Source organism: Rhinoraja longicauda, chromosome 17 (genome assembly GCF_053455715.1).
Source record: "Rhinoraja longicauda isolate Sanriku21f chromosome 17, sRhiLon1.1, whole genome shotgun sequence".
Lineage (NCBI taxonomy): Eukaryota > Metazoa > Chordata > Chondrichthyes > Rajiformes > Arhynchobatidae > Rhinoraja > Rhinoraja longicauda.
In genome coordinates this window covers 11,184,369-11,212,233 of record NC_135969.1, presented here as the reverse complement: position 1 = coordinate 11,212,233, position 27,865 = coordinate 11,184,369, and the positions used below count along the sequence as shown (strand labels likewise).

Here is a 27,865-nt window from a genome sequence, read left to right as displayed (position 1 = left end):
GAAGGGTCTCGACCCGAAACGTCACCCATTCCTTCTCTCCCGAGATGCTGTCTGACCCGCTGAGTTACTCCAGCATTTTGTGAATAAATACCTTCGATTTGTACCAGCATCTGCAGTTATTTTCTTACACTTATTATACATCCACTGCTGCAAGAGTGGTCTACACCTTCTCCTTTTCACCTGGCTGCTTTCCTCTGGATGTTTGGTTTCCTCCCACATCCCAAAAAAACACGTGGGCCGGTCTGTGAATCGGCTGCGTAAATCCCCATAGAACGAGAGTGGGTGGTCGAGTCTGGGGACATTTCCTGGGAATATATCGGGATACATAGGGATAAATCTTTCATTAGTTTTAATGGCACTCAACGGTCAGTGTTGAAGTATTAGTTCTACCTGATCACATCTGATAGTACCCAGGAAAGCCGGCTTCCATCCAGACTACAGGTGCCGCCTGTACGGAGTTCACACGTTCTCCCTGTGATCGCGTGGGATTTCTCCGGGTGCTCTAGTTTCCTCCCACACTCCAAGGACGTGCAGGTCTGTAGGTTAGTCGACTTTGATAAAATTGTATTTTGTCCCGAGTGTGTAGGATAATGTTAGTGCACGGGGCGATCGCTGGCCGGCACCAACACGATGGGCCCCAAGGCAAGGGCCTTTCTCCACGCTGCATCTCTAAAGTCTGAAGTAAAGTCTAAACCAACAATTGCTCCACTGCTGCCAAGGACTAATTCATTCCTATTCTTTCTCATCTGCCAACTCTCCAGCTTGTGGGTGCACCAATTCCAATCCCTGGTGCTTTCATTTATTTTCTGATGTGGGACTTTGTTGAAAGCCTCGAGTTCAAATTCCACGATCTCCATCGGTTCTCTCCCATCAATTCTGGTGGTCGCCAACGCAATACATTCCAATATATTTGAATGAAAGATACAGCATGGAAACAGGCCCTTCAGCCCATGGAGTCCACTTCAACCATCGATCACCCATTCCCTCTCACACTCAGGTTTGTAGGTTAATTGGCTTTGGCAAAAAAAATTAATTTGTCCTTAATGTGTAGGATAGTGTTGGTATCTGAGGTGATCGTTGGTCCATGCAGACTCAGGAGGAGGGAGGTGTGGAGGGGAGGGGGAGGGGAGGGGGGAAGGGGAGAGGGAGAGGGGTAGGGGTGAGGGAGGGGGGAGGGAGGGGGACCTCCCCTTTTCCCAATACCCCTCTTTCCCCGTTGGGCCCGTCCTCGTAGGGTTTCCATTGTAACCGGGAGGAGGGGAGGGAGGGAGGAGTGAGGGCCCATTTCTGCTCTGTGTCTCTAAAATAAAATCTAAACTCAGCGGGTCAGGCAGTATCTCTGGATGACATGGATAGGCAACGTTTCATATCTGGAGAATGGTCCCAACCCGAAGCGTCACCCATTCTTGTCCTCCAGAGATGCTGCCTGACCTGCTGAATTACTCCGAACTTTTGAGATGGTTTTCAAAAAGGAGTCAAGCAACTTGTTTTGGGTCTGGAGTTTCATATAGGTCAGGGGAGAAAGGAAAATAAGCTTTTACTTCCAGAAAGGCATTAGTGATTCCAATCGGATTTTCCACAGTCATCATCTTTAATGCGACAAGTTTAGTAAAATCCTCAATAAAATAATTAAGCCTTGGAGTGGAATTGAAGTGAATGCACTCAGATGATTAATTTAGATATCTGGATTATATATTAAAAGCAATAATCCCTGAATCACTGTGAATAGCAATACAAATTGGCCAATGCACAAACAATGTCCCTGCCAAGAGCTGGGGCATTATGTAGTCCCATCCCAATATTGATGGAAGACTTAAACCATAACAGTGGCCCGTGAGCCTGGAGCAATTGGATAAAGTGGGCCAATAACAGGTGCCTTAACCCAAAACGTCACATATTCCTTCTCTCCAGAGATGCTGCCCGACCCGCTGAGTTACTCCAGCACTTTGTGTCTATCTTGGGCCAGTAACAAGGTGCTGCCTAATATATCTCCACTCAGGCAAATAAAGGCTTTAGACTGCTGCTAGCTAAATCCTTTAGGATGTACTTGTCAGAAATGAGCAAGGAAAAGGTGTATTATCTTGATGTTTGTATTTTTGCCTCAGAATTTGCCAAACCTTCCACATCCATAACGTGAAGAGCGCCAGGACTCTTTCTTAGCCACACCTCATTGTAAGCAACACATCCACTCCATCGCTTTCCATGGCATCAGTCAATACTTCAGATTCACGCAGCTGACAGGATTAGTCTCCAACTAAAAATTTTAAATTAATCCCAACAACTTATAGCAACTGTGTAAGGAGGAACTGCAGATGCCACTTCACACCATTGACACAAAAGGCTGGAGTAACTCAGCGGGTCAGGCATCATCTCCAGAGATGCCACTTTGGATCAAGCCAGAGAGGAGTCGAGGCAGAGAAAGGTCCCAACCTGAAATGCCACCTGTTTCATTTCCTCCAGAGATGTTGCCTGTCCAGCAGAGTTACTCCAGCCTTTTGCGTCTATTAACTAATAGAAACTGCCCTGCCTTCACTGTCACTGACAATTTTGCCCCAGGTGACTGAAGAACACATCTAATGCCTCTCAAGACGTTTCCTTGTGAGGAATTAACACAGACTTTCTCCCACTTGGCTCGCAACTGACTCCCACCAGAATACAGTCCCAACGACATTAGCCACATTCGAGCATCAAAAAAGAACATACAATGGCACACAAACATAATGACACATACATAAACAGTTCACAGCGCCCCCTCAAATGATAGGGAGTAGAAATAGGTTATGAGCCTGGACTTAAAGGAGTTGATGGAGTGGGCAGTTCTGATGGGGAGAGAGATGCTGTTCCACAGTCTAGGAGCTGCAACTGCAAAAGCGCGGTCACCCCTGAGCTTAAGCCTAGACAGCGGGATAGTCAGTAGCCTCAAGTCGGCCGACCTGAGGGACCTGGAGATAGAGTGGTGGGTTAGAAGATTTTTGATATGGGGGGCAAGCCCGTTTAGGGCTTTGTATGTGAATAGGAGGAGCTTGAAGTTGAATCTGTACTGTACTGGGAGCCAGTGGAGAGAGGCCAGAATCGGGGTGATGTAGTCCCTTTTATGGGTACCCGTCAGGAGTCTCGCTGTGGCGTTTTGGACCAATTGCAGGCGGGACAGGGATGATTTGCTGATCCCAGTGTATAGGGAGTTGCAGTAGTCTAGGCAGGAGGAAATTAATGCGTGGATGATTTTTTCAAGATCGTCAAATTGGAGGAAAGGTGCAAAGCTCCAAAGAAATGTACCAACCCAATAGACATTGAAGCCCACCATACTTGAGCTACCAGAGGCTGGGCTGAGATGAGTGGGATGTGTAGAGCTCTATTCCACATTAGGCCAATTTGGGACCGAAATGCAAATAAAAGCTTTTCACTGTACCTTAGTGCATGCGACAATAATAAACTAAACTATTAACCCTCATGTATCAAACAAACACTAGTTCCTACGCTGCTCTGCGAGGGGAAGATAGTCACCCTCAGAAACCTTGCCTCAGGGTCTGTGCAGCTTAACCCTGCTGACATCTGCCACATACGATGCTTTACTGCTCACTAATTAAACCAAAAAGTCTCACCAGTAATAAATTTTGGGTGACATCAATAGACAAGCTGAACACCAGAGAAACAGCACTTGCTTACACAGGATTCTGACTCCAAAGAGTCTCTAGGCAGTCAATAACTACTATTAACGCACTGTATGCATGCTACTTTTGCCGTGCGGCACCAGATTTTGGGCAGAGATGTTGAAGGGTCAAGACCCCCAAGTTCCTAATAACTGAGATACTCGGGATTAAATACTTTGGGCTTTTTAGTTTAGTTTAGTTTAGAGACACAGCGCAGAAACAGGCCCTTCGGCCCACCGAGTCCGCACCGACCAGCGATCCCCGCACACTAATGCTATACTATACACACTAAGGACAATTTACACATACACCAGGCCAATTAACCTACATACATGTACGTCTTTGGGCTTTTCTCAGCTAACCTCACTGTAACATAGGCCGACCCAGCAACACTGCCACCAGCTGAGCTCTGTACCCCTTGGGTTCAAAAGGTCACAGTTATGAGGGTCATGTGCCAGGTGTCAGCCACACAGTCATACAGTGTGGAAACAGGCCCTTCGGTCTCTCTTATTTTTATGCTCTCCTTGACTTCCCTTGTCAGCCACGGGTGCCTCTTACTCCCCTTGGAATCTTTCCTCCTCTTTGGGATAAATTGATCCTGCAACTTCTGCATTATTCCCAGGAATACCTGCCATTGCTGTTCCACCGTTTTCCCTGCTAGGGCCTCCTTCCAGTCAAATCTGGCCAGCTCCTGCCTCAGTAATCCCCTTTGCTATACTGTAATACTGACACTTCCGATTTTCCCTTCTCCCTCTCAATTTGTAGAGTAAAACCTATCATAGCAAGCCCTACTCTCCAACTTTCCTCTGCGTACAAAACAATAGCGAAGACCTCGCCAGAACATTTCCCAGACCGTATCAGAATTACCAGGCACCACATTGCTTTGGAATGAATCATCCCATTCTTCACAAGTTCACATTCAGCAGTTGCTTCAGCCAGCAGACAGAAAATGGGAGAGGAGAGAAAGAGACGGGGAGGGAAAATAGGAAAGGAGAGAGAGAAAGGAAATAGAAGAGGCAAGAGAGAGAGAGCGAGAGCGAGAGCGAGAGCGAGAGCGAGAGCGAGAGCGAGAGAGAGAGAGAGAGAGAGAGAGAGAGAGAGAGAGAGAGAGAGAGAGAGAGAGAGAGAGAGAGAGAGAGAGAGAGAGAGAGATCGAAGAAATAGGAAAGCGAAGGAAAATAGGCGAGGAGAGAAAAGATAAAGAAAATGGGAGGAGAGAAAGAAATAAAATAGAAGAGCGAAAGAGGACGAAAAAAGTATAAAAAACAAGAGAATAAGAAAAAAAATAGGAGAGAAATTAGGAAAGAAATTAAGCGAGGAGAGAAAAGATAGAAAATGGGACAGGAGTGAAGGAGAGAAAGAAAGAAAATAGGAAAGAATGAGAAAAAGAAAATAGGAGAGAAAGAATGAGAGAAAAGAGGAAAGAAAAATAGGAGAGGAGAGGAAAAAGGAAATAGTGCAAACATCAAGGAAGACGAAAATTGAGGTCTTCTTTTGTCACATTCAATGGCACAATTATCTGAACTGTGAACCCATAAGAAATCGCACACGCCTGCTAGTTATCAAAGCTGGTCCAATGTCACAAGGAGGTCCAGGCCTCACATATTTAACATTCTGCACTAGTGAATGAGCTTTGCCAGCAAGCTACTTAGAAATAACTCAGAGATAAATGTATCATTTGCAACTTTGTACGCGTTTAGAATGAACAGGAAGACAAAGGCATTGACGTTCCATAGACAGCAACTAGGGTTGCCAATTATCTCACTCCCAAATAAGGGACAAGGTGATGTCACCATCCCGCACCCCACGTGACCTCACCCAGCCAGCGGCCACGTGCTCCCGCACCACCAATGGCGGCCGCCCGGGCCGGGAGGTGGGTTGCTATGCAACTTCCGCTAGGCAGCGCCCTGGCCTACAGCGCCCCTCCGGGCCTAATACGGGACAAGGGCGGTCCAGTACGGGACAAACCAATTTAGCCGAAAATATGGGATGTCCCGGCTAATACCGCGGACAGTTGGCAATCCTAACAGCAACCCAAGGGGACCTGCAGTGGAAAGACACAAAGTGCTGGAGTAACTCAGCGGGACAGACAGCACCCCTGGAGAACATGGATAGGTAATGTTTTTGGTCGGGACCCTTCTTCACACAGGTGACCTGCAGTAGGTCAGGGCATGGAGAAAGATAGGGCAGGGCACCACCCAATAAGAACACAACAAATTGGTACAGGCCTATGGACTCTAAAGCCTGCTCTGCAATTGGAATCAACTTTCCTGCCCAGTCCCTCTATCATCCAGAGCTGTTTCAGTCTTGAATACACTTAATGACAGAGCAGTCAAAATTCCCTAGAGTACTGCATTTAACAATTTTCAACTCAAAAGAAATTCTTAATTTCAATGATTGACCTTATCCAGACACTATGACAGTTCTAGATTCACCAGGAGAAACAGCTTCTCAGCCTCTACAAGCACAAAACACCAAAGATGCTGGAAATTTAAAAAAAATGCCAGAAAGGATCAAAAGGTCAGGCAGCGTCCACGGAGGCAGAAATAGAGTCAACGCATCAGGTCGTTAATCTTTCATGGGTGGAAAAAGCCAGAAGTAAATTAAAGTTTTGAGTGGCACAGAAAAGGTGGGAAGGGCAGAGAGAACATGAGAAAGCCTGTAAGAGTGGAAGCTAGGAGGGACTGGAGCCCGATTGAGAGGGATTGGAACATTTATTGATCAATACAAGGCATGTCTGAAAAAGGTGTACCAAGGCAGTGGTGAAGGAAGTGTAAAATTAACAGGAGATGCTGGAAGTGTGAGATACAGGCGCACAGTTTAAAACTGTTGAACTCAATGCTTTAACTGGAAGTCTGCAACAAACCGAGGAGGTGCTATTACTTCAGCTTCTGCGGAGCTTTGATGAAATACTGCAGAAGGCTAAAGAGAGGTCGTGTGGGAATAGCGAGGAAGGATAAAGAAAGGTTTGAGTTTGAGGTGACAGGCAACATGAAAGCTCTGGAGAGAAAGACCTTCCAAAGTGGCCGTACAATTTGGTTTCATGAACACCGTAGAGATGCTGGGTAAAGTAGACGGTGCTTTATCTGGACAAAATGTTCCGGGATGGAGTGGGAAGGGAGAGACAAGATGGCAGGTGCCACATTTTCAATGGTTGCATGAAAGAATGTTTACCCGATCTACCCCACTTGTCCTCGTAAAGACTCAGTCTCGAGCCCTGAGCAGGGGAATCAAGAACCGGAGGACATAGGTTTAAGGGGAGGGGGAAGATTTAATAGGAGCCCGAGGGATAACCTTTTGGTGGGTGTATGGAACGAGCTGCCGGAGGAGTTAGTTGAGGCGGGTACTATCGCAACGTTTAAGAAACATTTAGATAGGTACATGGATAGAACAGGTTTACAGGGATATGGGCCAAATGCAGGTAGGTGGGACTAGTGTAGCTGGGACATGATGGTCGGTGTGGGCAAGTTGGTCCGAAGGGCATGGTTCCACGCTGTATGATGAAGTGGTTGATGGAGGTTGGAAGAGTAAACCAAGGCATCCTGGCGGGAACGGTCCTTTTGGATGAAGGTGGTGGCAAAGAGATGAAGGAGTTGGAAATTAGAGAGGGTGGTCCAATAATTATGCAGGGTGGTGGTGTGAAAGGAGAGAACAGGGGAGCTCTATCCTTGTCGTGGGTGAAGAGAGGGCGAGAACAAGAGTATGAAAAATGGGACACAGTTGCCAACTCTGCCGGAGGGTGGGAACATTTGATGAGGAAAGGGAAAACGCACTGACAACATTGGTGGGGAAGGTAGTGTTGCCAGAATAGATGGGACTGGGGCAGAGATACTGAAGTAACAAACAAGACAGGAAGAGATGTGGTTCAGATAGCTGTGGGATTCTGTGAATTTGCAATGAATATTGGTTGCTAACTTGTAAAGATAATGAAACAATTAGGCTCTGTACGAGTGCATGGAGCAGCACTAATACAGTCATTGGCATACCGGAAAAAGTGATGGGGGGGGGGGGGGGGTCAATGAAATGGGTAGAGCTCGAACCCTTGCTGGTTCCCACATCTTTGATTTGGAGCAAGTGAGCGGCGCATCTCCCCTGTCAAACACTCTTACAATCTCGCATGCTCCAATGAGCACGTATGCACATATACACGGGACAGGGGACGAGAAAACACATTGCTCCTGTCCACTCGTGCACACCGGCAACTTCACCGACTCGGACTACCGCACAAACCCTCTCAGAGTTTTGCCACTTGCACTGAAACATTGTTGATGAGAGCAGTCAAATCTTCCTCTTTGCAAATGGGGAAAGTGGGAACATCTTCAAAGAGCCATTGAGCTGAAAGGCATCTTCCGTGTTGAGCATTTCTACCTTCAGAAATACCAAGTGGGCAGGACACGATGGAGAGAGTGGGCAATCAGCGCACAATTGTAGACATCGATGATCTTAACATTCACATCCAACCAGATTAGTGACAATGCGGTGAAATTGGAATGAAAGTGAACTGAACCAATGGGAAATCAGGCTCCACGGTGAGGACGTGCAGCTGGTAGATCCACTGCCTCAGTGCCTGAGAACCGGGCTCGGCCCTGACCACAGGTGCTGTCTGTGAGGAGTTTGCACATCCCTCTGACCATGTTGGTTTCCTTCAGGTGCTCTGGTTCCCTCCCACATCCCAAAGTCGAGCGGGTTTGTTCACCCATTGGACTCTGTAAATTGCCCCGAGTGTGTAGGGAGTGGATGTGAAGGTGGGGTTATATAGAACCAGAGTGAATGGGTGGTCGGTGGTTGGCATGGACTCTGTGGGCTGAAGAGCCCCTCTCCATTTCTGTGTCTTTCAAACAATTGTACTGGAATCTACTGAGTTAGCGACCACTAGAATTGTTGGGAGAGCACCAATGGATATCGTGTTTTTGAACTTAAGGCTTTCGACAAGGTCACACACAAGAAATTAATGTGATAAAGTAAAGCACCTGGGATTGGAATTGGTGTACTGACATGTGCAGAGAATCGACAGATGAGGAACAAAGAATAGGAACGAACCAGTCCTTGGCAACAGTGGAACAATTACTGGTTTAGACTTGACACAGCGTGAAAACAGGCCCTTCAGCCCATCGAGTCCACGCTGATCAGCGACCACTCCCTGCACGAACACTATCCTACCCACTGGGGACAATTTACAATTTTACCAAAGCCAATTAACCTTCAAGCCTGCACGTCTTTGGAGTGTGGGAGGAAACCGGAGCACCCGGAGAAAACCCACAAGGTCACAGAGAGAACGTACAAACTCCGCACAGACGACACCTGCCCTCAGAATCTAACCAGGGCCTCTGGTGCTGTAAAGCAGCAACTCTACCGCTGGAGCTACTGTACTGCCCTGGTGTCTGGAGCAAACCAGCACTGAAGCCTGCAGGCCCCTCTCTCACTTAAATACAGGGGTCTCTCTCCAGACACACAACTCAACACATCCACCCCTGACACACAGGGCTTGATACTGTCCTTAATATCTGGAAGCCTCCAAAGCACTTGAACTCTGCTCCCGTGTGGGGCGATAATCATGCATCCAGATTGTATTGTCTAAATCGCCAACTGAACCTTCGCCCCTGACCTCTGCCCTCACACCAGCTGGACACAGGCAGGACCCCACTCCCTCCACTGCGTTGCCCATAACACCCACAACCCCTCCCCCATCAGCACTCTGCAGTCAAGTGCGCTGGCAGGCCCGCTACACAGCGAAGACCGCTCAAACTGACAAGCATTCTGCACCTGTCCCAGACAAAAGGATCTGCGCTCGTGTTTTGACAAGGCATTCCGAATATTCAGAGCACTCGGGCAGAGTTTACCACAAAGGCAGCTTCCTGCGTTGAACACCTTTCAACAATGCAAACCCTTTCACCCAGTCTCCCAGCCCAACCTTAATCCTTCCATTGCTCAATCGCTCTACAGGGATTTTAAATAGTCACCAGTAGGATATTTTTAAATCACTCAATTAAATAATCCAGAAAGCAATTCACTGAGAGAAAAATCTCTGGGTCCGGCTGCAACCATCCAGTCGGTCTCAAGCAAGAGTGTAAAAGTACCACAGGGCGGGGAAACAAGAGACAAGATAGACAATAGGTGCAGGAGTTGGCCATTCGGCCCTTCGAACCAGCACCACCATTCACCGTGATCATGGCTGATCATGCACAATCAGTACCCCGTTCCTGCCTTCTCCCCATACCCCTTAGCATTTAAGTGTCACATGCACCAGGAACCAAACGGTGACAATTCTTATTTGTTCAGTTCTACAGGCACATCAACACAACGCCACAGCAAATATGCAATAAACAATAGTAAATTATTGATAACGCTTATAACTAGTTTGCCGACATGGTGGCGCAGCGGCAGAGTTGCTGCCTTACAGCACCAGAGACCCGGGTTTGATCCAGGGTAAGGGTGCTGTCTGCACAGAGTTTGCACGTTCTCCCCGTGACCGGGTGGGTTTCCTCCGGGTGCGCCAGTTTCCTCACACACTCCAAAGATGTGCAGGTTTTTAGTTTAATTAGCTTCTGTAAATTGTCCCTGGTGTGTCTAGGATTAGTGCTAGTGTACAGGGTGATCGCTGGTCAGCGTGGACTTGGTGGGCCGAAGGGCCTGTTTCCACACTGCAGCTCTTAAGTCTAAACTGAAGTCTAAGTAATCAGACCATAAATAGCACAAACCAAAGTAACAGCACAACCGATACAAAATCCATAGTAAATTGGTGCTGAGATAGGGTTTCAGGAAGGATGGTTTGGTGTAATTCAAGAACCAGATAGGCGATGGGGAAATAGGTATCCTTGAACCTGGAGGTCACGGTTCTCAACCTCCTGGACAGTCTTCCCGATGGTAGCAGTGAAATGAGAGCATGGCTGGGGTGGTGTGTGTTTATGATATGAGCTGCCTTCTTGAGGCAGCACTTCCTGTAGATCTCTCCGGTGGTGAGGAATTCAATAACCACGATGGACTGGGCATTGTCCATTGTCCTCTGGGCATTGTCCACTGCTTTCTGCAGCCACCAACAGTCATGGGATTCAAGTTACCGAACCGGACCATGATGCAACCAACCATTCAGTACGCCTCCGCAGTGCACCTGTAGAGGTTTGATAAAATATTCGGCGGCATGCCAAAACTCCCCAAACTCCTGACTTCAAACTTCAGCGAAGCGTGGGAGTGATAATAAATGAGTCACTTCTCTGTCTCTCACTGTGCAAGATTGCCTGCTGGATTTTCTTGACATTGCATTAGCAACTAGAGTTCACAAAAGGTCCCACATGCGCCAGTGAAGTGCTTTGAGACATCAATTGAGTGGTGCAAGCCTATCCTTCGCTATTCATCAGCCAGTTAACTGGGCTGGAAAGTAGAGGTTTAGAGATTGGGAGAGGATGCGTCGGGCATTGAAGAATCAATAAAAAGAACTGCAAGAAAACAGACAGACACAAAATGCTGGAGTAACTCAGCGGGACAGGCAGCATCTCCAGATAGAAGGAATGGGTGACTTTTCGGGTCGAGACCCTTTCTTCAGACTGAATCAGGGGAGAGGGAGATACAGAGATAAGGAAGTGTAGGGTGTGGAGACAAGACAAAGGCGATGGTGATCAAGGAAAATGTATAGATCATTGTTAGCTAGGAGAAGGTAACAACAAAGCAAACAGAGATGAAATGTAAACAAGGACAGTTCGACTCGTCAGAGAAATGGGAAGGGGGAGGGATGGAGAGAGAGGGAAAGCAAAGGCTACTTGAGGTTAGAGAAGTCAATAGTCATACCGCTGGGGTGTAAGCTACCCAAGCGAAATACGAGATGTTTTTGCTGGGCCTCATTCTGACAATGGAGGAGGCCCAGGACAAAAAGGTCAGTGTGGGAATGGGAGGGGGAGTTAAAGTGTTCAGCAACCGAGAGATCAGGTAGGTTTAGGCAGACTGAGCGGAGGTGTTCAGCGAAGCAATCACCGAGCCTGCGCTTGGTCCAGATAACAGATCTCCCATGGGACTGCAGAATGGGTTAAGGTGCAACAGCACAGCTTACTGAAGCATTTTACATCGAGGCAAAAGGTTTAACAGCCATACTCAAGGCACTGCCAGCACCCTTCCCCACCCACAAACCCCATGTCGGAGCTCCAAAGCTTAGCCATGCTGCCGAGAGCTAGCCACGCACCACCTGGACTTAACCAAAGGGATCAAGGAGTTTCAGTAAAGCTCACCAGATGTAATAAGTGTGATGTCAGTCACCTTTAAGAGGATGGCCAGAGGCCACCCACCCATCCAGAGAGGTTCCCAGTTCTTGCAACTCCCAGGGCATCAATACCCAGAGGCTGTACAGATACTTTCACAATTGCTTTTCAAGCAGAAAATATTGTGCGTGGGAAGTAAAGCTTACTGTACCAGAACTAAATGATCCATTTAGCTCTAGTGCTCAGTGCTGGCGATATTGCTCCACCATCCCTTCATCAGGGCATCCCTCCGGTAATCCTTTCTCTTGCACACTTACCTCAGCTTCCCCTTAATTGCATCTATTTGAGGCACTTATTCCTTGCTGAATTATCTTGCACATTTTAACCACACTCTGGGCAAGGAAGTTTCTCCTGAATATCACATGGGATACCTTGTTAACTAACATTTATTATGGCTACCAGTTCCAGTTCTGCCTCAGAAAAGGCATCATCTGCATTTTTCCTTATCTCGACCCTTCAATCCGTTTTTCACATTGGAGCAGCTCCAGCTCAGGGTGGTTTGATATGTTGAATCTCTTTATTGTTCAGCCAATACCAGCACTAAACTGAAGGACATTGGCAATTATTTTTAAATAATCATGGAATTAGAGGTCAACTATCAAGGCAAACATTTGATCACCCATGAGCCGTACCTGCAACCCAGTACAGTCCTTGTGGTAAAGTCCTCCCACGTTGCAGTACGTAGAGGGTTACAGGATTTAGACGGCCACCATGAAGCCAAGGTCATACATTTCCCTAAAAGGACACAAATAGACAATATGTGCAGAAGGCCATTCGGCCCTTCGAGCCAGCACCACCATTCAATGTGATCATGGCTGATCATTCTCAATCAGTACCCCGTTCCTGCCCTCTCCCCATACCCCCTGACTCCACTATCCTTAAGAGCACTATCTAGCTCTCTCTTGAATGCATTCAGAGAATTGGCCTCCACTGCCTTCTGAGGCAGAGAATTCCACAGATTCACAACTCTGACTGAAAAAGTTTTTCCTCATCTCAGTTCTAAATGGCCTACCCCTTATTCTTAAACTGTGGCCCCTTGTTCTGGACTCCACCAACATTGGGAACATGTTTCCTGCCTCTAACGTGTCCAACCCCTTAATAATCTTATACGTTGAGATAAGATCTCCTCTCATCCTTCTAAATTCCAGTGTATACAAGCCTAGTCGCTCCAGTCTTTCAACATATGACAGTCCCGCCATTCCGGGACCATAGACACTGTACACGTGACAAAGTGCTGGAATGACTCCGCGGGTCAGGCAGCATCTCTGGAGGACACGGAGAGATGACATTTTAGGTCTGGATCCTCCCCGACCCCAAACGTCACCTGCCCACTGAAGTACGCCAGCACCTTGTGTCCTTTTGTATGAACCAGCATCTGCAGTTCCTAGATTCCACATATTTCCATGTCGGCGCCAAAACGTGACAACACTTGTTTATTGCCTGGGTACGGTCTGCTGTATGGCTTTACTGGGTTGCATGCAAAACAAAGCATTCCATTGAACCGAGGTACATGTGACAATATAGTATTGTTGAATAATCATTGGATAGTGTGCAACTTGGAGGATCATTTACAAACAGTGCATTCTGCTAAATGATATACCCTTTATCTGTATCCGCACACTGTGGACAGCTTGATTGTAATCATGTATAGCCGTTTCATTGACTGGATGGTACGCAACAAAAAGAACTTTTCACTGTACCTCTGTACACGTGACAATAATAAACTGAACTGAGTTCAGTTTAGAGATACAGCGCACAACAGGCCCTTCGACCTACCGATCGAACCCGCGATGGCGTGCGATCCACACACATTAACACTATCCTACACAGACTTGGGACAATTTACAAATTTTATCAAGCCAATTAGCCTACAACCCTGCAAGCCTTTGGAGTGTGGGAGGAAACCGGGGAAAACCCACGCAGGTCACGGAGAGAACATACAAACTCCATATAGACAGCACCCATCGTCAGGAACGAACCCAGGTCTCTGGCACTGCAAGGCAGCAACTCTACCGCTACGCCACAGCGCTGCCCCTACTAAGAAACGATTCTCAGTTGCCCTTGATCCTTCTAGGTGGTGAAGATTACAGATTTGCGGAGATGCTGTCAAAGAAGTCTTGACGAGTTATTATAATGCATCTTGTAGGTGGTGCACTGCACTGCACAACCAGTGCTGGTCCAGTTTTGCGAAGTTGGGGGGGGGAAAGAAGAACAAACTGCCCATTATTCATAACCGCGAGCTGAGGACATGTGAAATAAAAGCTTCCACAGGTCACTGAGATAGTGAGCTCAGGGAGAAGTAGCACTACTTTTACACAGACCAGATGGTCTGGGATTAACTCCTTGTCAAAATAGTCACGACTTATATATTTCACAGTCTCTGTCAGAACAGTTCGAGATAATCATTGCGAGAGGAAAATGAAAACCAAAAATAAGAACAGGAAACGGACCACAGATGCTGCAAAGCCTGCTGAGAGGAAAACAGAGCTAACATTTCAGGTTAAAGACTTGAACCTGAATGTTAAATCTGTCTCTTTCCGCAGATGCTGTCTAACTGAGTGTTACCAGCATTTTCTGTTTTCAAGATCAGAATTCCTGCATTTCTTAGATTGGCAAAGTTATAAAGTAGCTCAGACTACTTCTGACATGGGTTAGGTTTGGGAATGTCTCTGTAACCCCAGAGATGGACCTCTGGAGAACCACTCGAGGGCAGCAGGTAGTTTCCAAACCTCCTGATGACATTGAAAGAGGCCAGCGCACAGTACAATCCTATTTCCACAACTAATTTTCACTGAAACCCATTCTTCCCACATTCCCATCAACTCCTTCCATTAGACCATGGCAGATTAGGCCATTCGGTCCATTGAATCTTCTCCACCATTCGCTCTTGGCCAATCTATTTTTCCCTCTTAACCCCATTTTCCTCCCTCCTCTCCGTAACCTTTGACACCCGCACCAAAGATACTGGAGGAACAAGATGGACCACTCCGTTGAAATCGCGTGTACTGATGTGTAGTACGCAAAGGAGCGTAACGTCCGCCATTTTAGTAGGCAAAACCCGCCGTTCGCTATGCCCTCGCAGTGTAATCAGTGTTTTGGGGGGAACAGTATGTGTGATGATACCATTAAAACGCAGAATATATCTCATCAATCAATTCACAGATTTGTTATTTTTCCTTTATAAATGTTTCTGCAAGTTTCTGCCTACTAAAATGGCGCCATGACGTACTACGGTTTTTAGTGTCGAGTGGTCCATCTTGTTCCTCTAGTATCTTTGACCCTTACCAATCAAGAACCCATCAATCTCTGCTTTAAAAATACTAATTGACGGCCTTCACAGAATCATGAAAGGCCTGGATAGAGTGGGTGTGGACCAGATGTTCCCACTAGTGGGAGAGTCTCGGACCAGTGGGCATGGCCACAGAATTAAAGGACGTACCTTCAGAAAGGAGATGAGGAGGAATTTCTTTAGTCAGAGGGTGGTGAATCCGTGGAATTCACTGCCACAGGCGGCTGTGTCCAAGTCATCGGGCAATTTTAAAGTAGACCCTTACTAATCAATAACCTGTCAAATGTTAAAGGGAGAAGGCAGGAGAGTGGGGTTGAGAGAGAAAGTTTGCTCAACCATGATTGAATGGCAGAGTAGACTCTATGGGTCAAATAGCCCATTCTTCTCCCATGACTTACGAGCACAGTGAATGGACAATGAATTCCAGATTCACTACCTGCTGACTAACGAAATTCCTCCTCATTTCCATTCCCAGATTCTACCCCTCCCCTTGAGGTAATTTATACAGAAGTCAATCAGCCAACCAACACACGTCTTTGGGATGTGGGAGAAAACTGGAGCATCTGGGGGAACCCACAAGCTTACAGGTGTGTGTGTAAGAAGGAGCTGCAAATGTGTGGGAAAGAACTTGCAGATGCTGGTGCAAACCGAAGGTAGACACAAAATGCTGGAGTAACTCAGCAGGACAGGCAGCATCTCTGGGGAGAAGGAATGGGTGATGTTCCTGGTCGAGACCCTTCTTCAGACTGCAAATTCGGGAACTGCAGATGCTGGTTTACACCAAAGATAGATGTAAAAAGCTGGAGTACCTCAGCAGGTCAGACAGCATCTCTGAAGAAAAGGAATCGGTGACGTTTTGGGTCAAGACCTTTCTTCAGGAGGGGAATGTGTTGGTTGCAGACAGGCAGCATGAGAGTTCATGAGAAGGCAGCTCTAATAAACACTGGCCAACTAGCCTTGCTTTGATCTATCATTCATGATCTTGGCAAGGACACGATGTCTTCAGAAGATGGAAAGGGGAGAAAACAGATAAACAAGTGCAGAATTCCATCACCCTCATTATACAGCCGCCAGTATAATGTCGCATGGAACATTTCATCCCGCTCCCCACAGATTCTGATGTCATGGCTTCATGAATCAATGCTTCTTATCTTTCTCCAGAAATACCACGGGTGCATGAATCAGTGTGGATTAAACTGTTGCAATGCACAATAAATAATTTCTTTCATGAAGAAGTCATCAGTCACCAAGGAGCTCCAATGTTTGTCTGGGGACACGTTATTATTGTAATTGTGCTCGGATTATGCACGGAATGACCACTGCCCTTTCACGGCAGCGATCCGGATATCCCCACCACCACCATTCCCAGTGGACATCATTAGTGTGAAGCTGATCCCGCAATCAATTAAAACATTCAACCAGAGACTGATTTGTTTAATGCAATAAGCTCTCACTACAAAGAGAGGACTCATTTTAATATTCTGTGCAAAACAATGTCACACAGAAAATGGGGCAGCACAGTGGCACAGAAGTAGAGTTGCTGCCTCACAGCGCCAGAGACCTGGGTTCCATCCTGACTGCGGGTGCTGTCCGTGCGGAGTTTGTACGTTCTCCCTGTGACTGCGTGGGGTTTTTTCCCAGGTGCTCCAGTTTCCTCCCACACCTCAAAGACATACAGATTTGTAAGTTAATTGGCTTCTGTAAATTGCCCCGAGTGTGTAGGTTAGTGCTAGTGTCGTAGGTCAGCGCAGACTAGTTGGGCCGAGGGGCCTGTATCGCTAAAGTCTAGAGTATAAAGCAACATAGAACTGTACAACACAGGAACAGACTCTTCAGCCTACAATGTCCATGCCCAACATGATGCCAATCTAAACTTATCTCCACTGCCTGCATGTGAGCCAAGTCCCTCCATTTGGAGGTGTCTATCCAAAAGCCTCTTAAACACCATGATTGTCTCTAGATACTGGCTTTGGGGTGCAGGGGTCGTCCAATTTGCTGGGTCAATCTCTGATGAGGTGTTTCGTCCCCAGTTTAAGAAAATGCCCCAAAATCCTCCCAAACCACAAACAATATCCACAATTACAGCATCATTTCAATCTTCCAGCACAGCTAGATTGTTAATCAAGTGGCAAACAGAAATAATGAAATAAGAATAAAAACCAACCAGGAAATTAAAACAATGGAGCCCAATGCTGATGGGAAAATTATTTGTGCAAACAGTAGAAGTGTACAGCAGTGAAACGGGAACTTTGGCCCAACAAGTGGAAGAAAAAAAAGAACTGCAGATGCTGGTTTATACCAAAGATGGACACAAAGTGCTGGAGTAACTCAGCAGGTCAAGTAACATCTCTGGAGAATAAGGATGGATGACGTTTCGGGTCGGGACCCTTCTTCTGACTAACTTTGGTCCAACAAACACTTCAACCGCGAATCCCCCATTCTTGGTGGTACTGGAGAGAACCACCTGGCATGGTCCTCTGGCAGGTTGGAGACAAAGAGGACAAATAGTGCAAGTGCAACCTCAGTAGATACTGCAAGGTCACTCCACTCACGACTCCAATATGGTGGTCAAACGTATAGGGCGGCAATCACTTACCCAGCTTTGTCCCTCCTCACGTTTATTTTTCCAGCTCCCTCCCCCATGCTAAAATCAGTCCGAAAAATGGTCCCAACCTAAAACACCACCTAACAATGTCCCCCAGTAATGCTGCCTGACCCGCTGAGTTACTCCTGCATTTTGTCTTTTAAAAAAATTATTATAAGTACAGTAAACCTCCTCTGAACTGCTTCCAAAGCATTGCTGTCCTTGCTCAGAAAAGGAATACAGGAGTCACTGCCTCCATCAGGCAGCCAGTATCATCAGTGACCCACACCACCCTGGCCATACACTCATTTCACTCCTGCCATCCGGAAGAAGATTTAGGAGCCTGGAAACTGTAATGTCCTGGTTCAGGAACAGCGTCTTCCCTACAGCAATCAGGCTATTAAAGACTACAATGTTTATTATATTGTTTACAGAGTACTATATGTACATATTCTGCTTCACTGCTGCAAGTAAGAATTTCATTGTTCTGTTTGGGACATCTATATAACTAAAACTCGTTTGTTTGTTTGTTTGTTCCTGAACTACAGCCAAAACGGTACACGATAGTGCGACAATTTTAGGCCCACCTTACTCACCGTCGTCCCTTTGGTGCTAATGGAAGAAGTTTCATTGAAATTGGTGTTACATTCTTAAAATTATTCACATTTTAAAGTTTAAATCTATCTCCTAGGGAGTGGGGGGGGGGAGAGAGGAGAGGGTTCTGCACCAATACAGGACAATATGACAATAAAACATTCTTGACGTCAATACTATACACAGTTATGGGCGGCACGGTAGCGCAGCGGTAGAGTTGCTGCTTTACAGCGAATGCAGCGCCGGAGACTCGGGTTCGACCCTGACTACGGGTGCTGCACTGTAAGGAGTTTGTACGTTCTCCCCGTGACCTGCGTGGGTTTTCTCCGAGATCTTCGGTTTCCTCCCACACTCCAAAGACGTACAGGTATGTAGGTTAATTGGCTGGGTAAATGTAAAATTTGTCCCTAGTGGGTGTAGGATAGTGTTAATGTGCGGGGATCGCTGGGCGGCACGGACTTGGAGGGCCGAAAAGGCCTGTTTCCGGCTGTATATATATGATATGATATGATACAATGGTTTAACCAATGTCCTATAACGGAAGCACACCCTCCTTGCTTTTACATTGAATTTTCCTCTGAATAAACTTAAATGCTCTGCCTTTTGCAAATCATGCACTCAGATCTCCGGCCGCTCAGGCCATCGACCTCTGTCGGTAGGGCTACTACCCTCCCACAAGGAATTGCAGGGCAACAGCCTTCTGCAACCAAATTTTGGTTGGATATGTGTAGGAAGGAACTGAAGATGCTGGTTTAAACCAAAGATGGTCACAAAATGCTGGTGTAACTCAGCAGGCCAGGCAGCATCTCTGGAAGATGTCCAGAGATGCTGCCAGTCCCGCCGAGTTACTCCAGCATTTTGGTCGGGTATTCTGTACTCGGCTGTCTTGAGGCACTACCGAATCCCCTCAACTAAGACGCCCTGCAGGAGATGCTTCCATTGGAATCAAGGAGGTAGGTAGTCAACATTGCTCTATGCAGATCAAAGTTCTTCGTTTAGTTCATTATTGTCACAGTGACGAGGTACAGTGAAAAGCCTACTTGTCGTGTGCTACCCAGTCAGCCAAAAGACTGTACATGATCACAATGCAGCCATCCACATCCACAATGCACAGATACAGGATGAACTGAAGATAGACACAAAATGCTGGAGTAACTCAGCGGGTCAGGCAGCATCTCTGCAGAAAAGGAATAGGTGAAGTCTGAGAACAGTCTCAGACTGGAGAATGGTCCCGACCCAAAACGTTTTTATTTTCTCCAGAAGTACCGCCCGACCTGCTGAGTTACTCCAGTATTTTGCGTCTTTCTTCAATGTGAACCAGCACCTGCAGTTCCTTCCAACACATAGGGATAAACCAGACGGTTCAACTTTGCAGAGTTTATTCCACGGATATTCCTCATTTGGGATCTTAAACAGACAGAATTTTATTTATTCATGGCAACCGACACTGATAATTCCGATACTGAGGGATGAGACTGCCATGCAGGGCAACAGATTGCACTTGCAATTAGAGCCAAGCCCTGATCAGCACAATTCAGCGTCACGCCAAGGCTACTAACAACAAGCAATGAGGACTGATTACTGGTGAAGTTCACCAGTGCAAGATCTGGTAACACAGCTGCTCAATACCGATCCCCCACATCTTAACTGATTAGAATCAGCCTTTAAAATCAAGATACTTCAAAGATTTACCAAGCAAGTCACTGATAAGGCTCCGATTCTTTGATTACATCACAGACCTGCTCCCAATCTCCTTGGCTGTAGCATGAATATCATATCATATCATATCATATATATACAGCCGGAAACAGGCCTTTTCGGCCCACCAAGTCCGTGCCGCCCAGCGATCCCCGCACATTAACACTATCCTACACCCACTAGGGACAATTTTTACATTTACCCAGCCAATTAACCTACATACCTGTACGTCTTTGGAGTGTGGGAGGAAACCGAAGATCTCGGAGAAAACCCACGCAGGTCACGGGGAGAACGTACAAACTCCTTACAGTGCAGCACCCGTAGTCAGGATCGAACCTGAGTCTCCGGCGCTGCATTCGCTGTAAAGCAGCAACTCTACCGCTGCGCCACCGTGCTGCCCTAATGTCACTCCACAAATCACTGAACTCTTTAAATTACAGTGCCAAGGGTACAGGAATTTTAAAGCACACGATGTAGCGACATAATTTCAAATGTTGGCATTTGCAACAACCTTGGGGAATTAGAGAATATCGTTAACAGACTGCAATAGTTTAATTCTGATACTTAAAGGAACTGCAGGTGCTGGTTTAAACCGAAGAGGGACACGAAATGCTGGAGTAACTCAGCGGGACGGGCAGCATCTCTGGAGAGAAGGAATGGGTGACGTTTCAGGTCGAGACCATTCTTCAGACTGATGTCAGAGGAGAGGGAGATACATAGATAAGGAAGCGTAAGATGTGAAAATAGGACAAAGCGAATGAAGCTGAAGGAAAATGTAGAATAGATCATTGTTAGCTGGGAGAAAGTAACAAAGCAAACAGAGAAAAAATGTAGTTGGAGACACTGGGAAGGGGGAGGGATGAAGAGAGAGAGGGAAAGCAAGGGTTTCTTGAAGTTAGAGAAGTCAATGTTCATACCGCTGGAGTGCAAGCTACCCAAGCGAAATATGAAGCACTGGTCCTCCAATTTGTGCTGGGCCTGACAGAACACCTAGTGTTCAGATATATACTGGAATGTTAATATCTTTGCAAAGTGTATGTTTTGGTTAGCTTGCATTCTCCCACCATAGTAACTCTTGAGCTCTGACTGCTCAGCATTTAGACAGTCATGATGTACTGAGTCGCGGATGTTACTAAACCCCGACAGTTTTAATCCTGGCACAGTATCACCTCTATGCAGGACTTAACGAACACAAGTAATTCATAGAAGTACACAGCTCAGAAACAGTCCCTTCGGCCCAACTTCACCATGCCAACCAAGATGCCCCATCTACACTAGTCCCATTTGCCTGCATTTGGTCTGGGTCCCTCCAAACCTTCCCGATCCACCTCCCTGCCCAAGTGTCTTTTAAATGTTGTTATTGTATATACCTCAGCTACCTCCTCTGGCAGCTCGTTGTATGTACGCTTAGAGTAGAAAAAGTTGCCCCTCGTTTCTAATAAATCTTTCCCCTCTCACCTTAAATTCATGTTCTCTGGTTCTTAATTCTCTTCCCCTTGGTAAAATGTATTGGTCCATTACCACACACAAACAGAGCAAGGCACTCAATGTTATGCAGTTGGAAGCATTTTGATGCTGCCCTTTAGTTCTTGCATTGAAGTCCCAACAGTATTTGGTCCACGGATAGGATAAGTTTGGAAGGATATGGGCCAAACAAGGGCAGGCTTGACTTGTTTAGATGGGGCATTTTGGTCAGCATGGGCAAGTTGGGCCTGTTTCCATGCTATATGACTATGACTCCGACTCCATCTTGAGGTTCCATTTCCACAGACTCAAGGCACCCTTCTCACCTCAACAATGTATGCAGGAGTCCAGAGCCAAACCTAACCCTGTTGCTGTCCGGGACCACAGTGCCCAGCCAGGATGGTGTGCAGCAAAACAGTACTCTGCTTCCCTCCCTTCAATGGCCATGATCCAGTTTCACTTTCAGCACAATAAGAAGTCATGACATTCTACTGCTGGCAGCCACAAACTCTGTACGGACACATGAACCTTCAAAGCAACACCAAGTCAAACCAACCAAGGAGTGTTCTCATGGTAGACAATCAGACAATCAGACATGGCCATTCAATCTTGGAATAACACACACGGCTGAAAAAATGTGCTCAAGTCACAACTATCAAACCGCATCTATTACTTGTCGTGCATTTGGAGCATTATTGATATTTTATTGTAACACGTCCAGGACAATGAAGATAAATTCCAGCATGCTCGTCAGGTTAGGTGCTGCTGTTTAACAAAGAGTCCCAAGGTTAAGGAGAGAAGCTGTTCATCATCCTCCAGTCGATCATAACAAGACACAAACGCTGGAGTAACTCAGCAGGTCAGGCAGCATCTCTGGAGAACACGGGTCAGTGATTTAGTTTAGTTTAGAGACTCAGTGCGGAAACAGGCCCTTCGGCCCACCGAGTCCGTGCCAACCAGCGATCCCCGCACTATCTTACATACACACACACGGGATAATTTACAATTTTACCAAACCGAATTAACCTACAAACCTGCACGTCTTTGGCGTGCGGGAAGAAACCGGAGCACCCAGGGAAAACCCATGCAGGTCACAGGGAGAATGTACAGACAGCACCTGTGGTCTGGATCAAACCCGGATCTCTGGCGCTGTAAGGCAGCAACTCCCTTTCAGGTCGTGAACCAAACCATCACTGTTCAGGCTCTCCAGAAATGCTGCCTGACCTGCTGAGTTACTCCAGCGCTTTGTGTATTAACCAGCATCTGGAGTGCATTGTTTCTAGGGTCGACCATAACAGATCATCGTTTCCGCACCACTACCCAACTTACCCTCCTACACGCCACACAAGGTTTGTATTCACTGAAGAGGAGTCAAAAGGGCGGCACGGTAGCGCAGCGGTAGAGTTGCTGCTTTACAGCGAATGCAGCGCCGGAGACTCAGGTTCGATCCTGACTACGGGTGCTGCACTGTAAGGAGTTTGTACGTTCTCCCCGTGACCTGCGTGGGTTTTCTCCGAGATCTTTGGTTTCCTCCCACACTCCAAAGACGTACAGGTATGTAGGTTAATTGGCTGGGTAAATGTAAAAATTGTCCCTAGTGGGTGTAGGATAGTGTTAATGTACGGGGATCACTGGGCGGCACGGACTTGGAGGGCCGAAAAGGCCTGTTTCTGGCTGTATATATATGATATATGATATATGATATATAAATAACTCACCTGCTCCCATTTTCAGGGACAATGCACAAATTGAGGGTGCTATGCAGGAAACTGGCAGCCAAAGCACCAGTTCCTGGAAAGAAAACCAAGACCATTTGGCACAGATGGGGTAAAAGGACGAGTCTGAAAAACCATAGCCCAATACAATTTCACCACTTTCTCTCTCCAACTTTTTGCAACTCTTTCCAACTTGTTGCAATCTCAGCAAGACTGCTTGGTGGGGGGGATGAGTAGCCCGAACCCCACGCTCCAAACGCTCCCAATCTCAGGCACGCAAATCTCCTCAAGGCTTGGATGTTAAAAAAGAATCCAAATGGATGCAAGGAAAATGGAGGGAGGGGAAGTAGGAGGCTGTCACCATGTGAACAATACCAGGAGTCATAAAAGGCCTGCATGAAGGCGAATCCAAAACAAATGGGACCAGAACGTTTTGGGAAGATGAAAGAGTTGTGGCAAAGAAACCCACACGCACAGCAAAAAGTTTAAAAAGAAGCAGTATCCAAGTGTCATGCTACAACATTCACAATCAGAAAAAAAGTACAAACTCCAAAACTAGGTGGGGGCGCTTGCCCCACCAGTCTGGGACAGAGGATTCCAGTTCTAGATTGACTGGGCTTATATCCACTGGAATTTAGACGAATGAGAGGGGATCTTATAGAAACATAAAAACATTTTAATGGTTTGGACAGGCTAGATGCAGGAAGAATGTTCCCAGTATTAGGGGAGTCCAGAACCAGGGGTCATACTTTAAGAATATGGGGTAGGCCATTTAGGACTGAGCTGAGGAAAAACTTTTTCACCCAAACAGTTGTGAATCTGTGGAATTTTCTGCCACAGAAGGTAGTGGAGGCCAAGTCACTGGATGTTTTCAAGACAGAGTGAGATATAGCTCTTAGAATCAAGGGATATGGGGAGAAAGCACGAACGGGGTACCGATTCTGGATGATCAGCCATGATCATATTGAATGGCGTTGCTAGCTGGAAGGGCCGAATGGCCTGCCCTTGCACCTATTTTCTATGTGTCTATATTTCTACGTTTCTAGTCTAGAGCTGAACACAAAACAACAGAGCCCTGTAACGGCCGACACAGTAGGCCACTCGGCCCATCAGCCACCTGAGATGGGCAAGAATAGATCCCTTGAAGACAAGTACGGACATGGACAATGACATTCAAATAACAAAATAACATCACATGGCTGCTCTGCAAGACTCGCCACATTTCCTGCATCACATCACTTACAATCATTCTCAGAAACAGCCTCTTCGGCCCAACTCGCCTATGCTGAACATGCTGACCATCTAAGATAGTCCCTTTTGCCCACATTTCGTCCATGCCCCTCTATACCCATCCATGTAGTTGCCCAAATGTCTCTTAAATGTTGTAACAGCACCCATCCCAACTACCTCCGCTGGCAGCTGGGTCCTTTTACCCAGCACGTTTCAAGTTAAAAAGTTGCCCCTCAAGTTGGTATCAATTTCCCCCCCTCTTGCTGTAAACCTGCGGTCCGCTGGTCCTTGAATCCCCTAGCCAAGGGTAAAAGATCTCAGAAACACCCCCTTGACACATCCCGAAAAGGGACATTAAAAGGGTGTCACGTTAATGCAGGTCCTTAAATATTCTTTCCAGAAGAGAAACGACAAACAGATAACTTAAATCCAAACGCCACATGCAAGAGGGTGGTGAATAAAATAAACTGAACAGATGTTCAGGGAGACGCCGGGCGAATTCTGGGGGGAATTGAGATGCTTTTGGCAGCGAAAGCGGCAAGAGTTTTGCGAGAAAGTAGCGCAGGGTGCAGATGGACTTGACTATCTCTTCCAACATGTCCAATCTGCTGTTGTGAAAACACGATGGGGCCCCATGTCATTTAACATTAATCCCAAAGCTATGAATGCTCAACTCTCAAAAAGCTTGAGAGGGGAAAGGGACTCTGGCAACGACTCCACCCCTCGATCAATACACACGAGCATTTAAAAGGGGGATGCTCGCTTCAGTTCGTGTGGATACACCAAGAGTAAGAGGCTCTGGACGCGACACACAGTGAGTGATTAAACCATCCACAACTCCATGTCCAAAGCCAGACTGCAATCCTCTCTCACCCCCAGGCAGCCCAACCCCCCCCCCCCCCCCCCCCCCCCAAGCCACCAATGTTGGGCAAGTGACTGACCAACATTCCCAGGACTTTTCAACTGTTTCGGATTTCCAAAAGAGCGGGCTAAAGTCAGGTATTTATAATCACAAAAAATGCTGGAGTAACTCAGCAGGTCAGGCAGCATCTCAGGAGGCCTCGCCCATCCCTTCTCTCCTGAGATGCTGCCTGACCTGCTGAGTTACTCCAACATTTTGTGATTATAAATACCATCGATTTGTACCAGCATCTGCAGTTATTTTCTCATGCGGGCTAAAGTCAGGAGTGGATGCTGGGCTGACACAACCCCCAACCCCCCCCCCCCCCCCCCCTTCTGGCGTGAAAGGCTCCTTTCTGCGTGAAACATTCATGTGGGTTCCCCCCTCCCCGCTCTACACAAGCAACTCTCCCTCCTGCAACCCGCATCTCCCTGACCGATGTTGCAGTCCTGCACTTCTTTCAGAGTCCAGTCAAATCTCTCTTTTCCCACCCCTCCCCACCACAAACCCCAACCCCCTCCCCCAACCCCACCCCAAACCACCCCTCCCCACCCCCCAACAACTTTTGCTCCCCTTTCGAGTATTGGGCACCAATGACCCAAAAGGAGACTCACTCACAGTGGGGAAGAAGGGAACAGCTGGTGGTGATAGCTGCAATGAATTGTCTCCCTACCCCTCCCCTCCCTGCCCACCCCCTCTCCACCCCTCCCTGCCCACCCCCTCTCCACCCCTCCCTGCCCACCCCCTCTCCACCCCTCCCTGCCCACCCCCTCTCCACCCCTCCCTGCTCATCCCCTCTCCACCCCTCCCTGCCCACCAACCCCCACCCCCTCTCCACCCCTCCCTGCCCACCCCCTCCCCTCCCCTCCCCTCCCTGCCCACCCCCTCCCCTCCCCTCCCCTCCCTGCCCACCCCCTCCCCTCCCTGCCCACCCCTCCCTGCCCACCCCCTCCCCTCCCTGCCCACCCCTCCCTGTCCACCCCCTCCCCTTCCCACCCCACCCCTCCCTGCCCACCCCCTCCCCTCCCCTCCCTGCCCACCCCCTCCCCTCCCCTCCCTGCCCACCCCCTCCCCTCCCTGCCCACCCCCTCCCCTCCCTGCCCACCCCTCCCTGTCCACCCCCTCCCCTCCCCACCCCTCCCCTCCCCACCCCACCCCTCCCCTCCCCACCCCTCCCCAGCCCACCCCTCCCTGTCCACCCCCTCCCCACCCCTCCCTGCCCACCCCCTCCCCTCCCTGCCCACCCCCTCCCTCCCTGCCCACCCCCTCCCTCCCTGCCCACCCCCTCCCCTCCCCTCCCTGCCCACCCCCTCCCTGCCCACCCCTCCCTGTCCACCCCCTCCCCTCCCCACCCCACCCCTCCCTGCCCACCCCCTCCCCTCCCTGCCCACCCCTCCCTGTCCACCCCCTCCCCTCCCTGCCCACCCCCTCCCCTCCCTCCCTGCCCACCCCCTCCCCTCCCCTCCCTGCCCACCCCCTCCCCTCCCCTCCCTGCCCACCCCCTCCCCTCCCCTCCCCTCCCACCCCCTCCCCCTGTCCACAAACTATTCTCTCACCTCAGATAAAACAAAGAAACTCAACAAATTGTGCAGAACATCACGCAAAACCTCTCCACACACAGTAAACAAAAAAAGGACAAGAAAGTGGACGGGGCAGATATTCTCAAAGTGCCACACCGCTCTTTGATTCACAGTCAACCAATTTATCACCTTACCTCGGGAGAAAGAAAGTTTCCTTCAACAATTGTAACGCAGGCTTTTTGCTTTTTGCGTGTTCAGAAGTGTGCCGGGAGCTGATCAACGTTTAATCCCACAGCTCACAGCTCTGCGAGGTACATCAGCAAGTTTTAATTCCCAAGACTTTGTGCAAAGATCCTGCTCCAGACGATAGTTGGTTGTCTTTCTCTCTCTGTGTTCGGTGTACGAGAGAATGCTGTGTTGTAGACTGCCGCTTCACAGGCTCATAATGATGCCCCTTTACATTGTAATCGCTGAACTGGGAGATCACATGGACACTCCACACAAACACACACAGGTTCCCAAAGACCTGCCTAGCAAATGACATCACGCTCGCAATACACGCCCAGAGCAGCGACTTAAAAGGGCTCTCTCTCTCTCTCTCTCTCTCTCTCTCTCTCTCTCTCTCTTTTCTCTCTCTCCCTCTCTCCCCCTCTCTCTCTCTCCCCCCTCCTCTCTCTCTCTTTCTCTCTCTCTCTCTCTCTCTCTCTCTCTCTCTCTCTCCCTCCCCTCCCTCCCCCCCTCTCTCCCTCCCTCTCTCCCTCCCCTCCCTCCCCCCTCTCTCCTCCCCCCCTCTCCTCCCCCCTCCTCCTCCTCCTCCTCCCTCCCTCTCCTCCCCCCTCCCCCTCTCTCTCTCTCTCCCCCTCTCTCTCTCTCCCCCTCTCCCCCTCTCCCCCTCTCCCCCTCTAACTCTCTCCCCCTCTATCTCTCTCCCCCTCTATCTCTCTCCCTCTCTCTCTCCCCCCCCCCTCTCTCTC

General features: G+C 48.1%; 1 protein-coding gene across 1 annotated transcript in view; it reads right to left on the bottom strand.

Moving 5' to 3' along the window:
* plxnb1b (plexin b1b) overlaps positions 1-27,367 on the bottom strand; it is a 239,646-nt gene extending 212,279 nt beyond the window's left edge. Inside the window, exon 1 of the mRNA XM_078414681.1 lies at positions 27,086-27,367. The gene's annotated coding sequence lies outside the window, so the exon portion shown is untranslated. The remainder of the gene's footprint in view (positions 1-27,085) is intronic.
* Between the last annotated feature and the right edge of the window lie 498 nt (positions 27,368-27,865).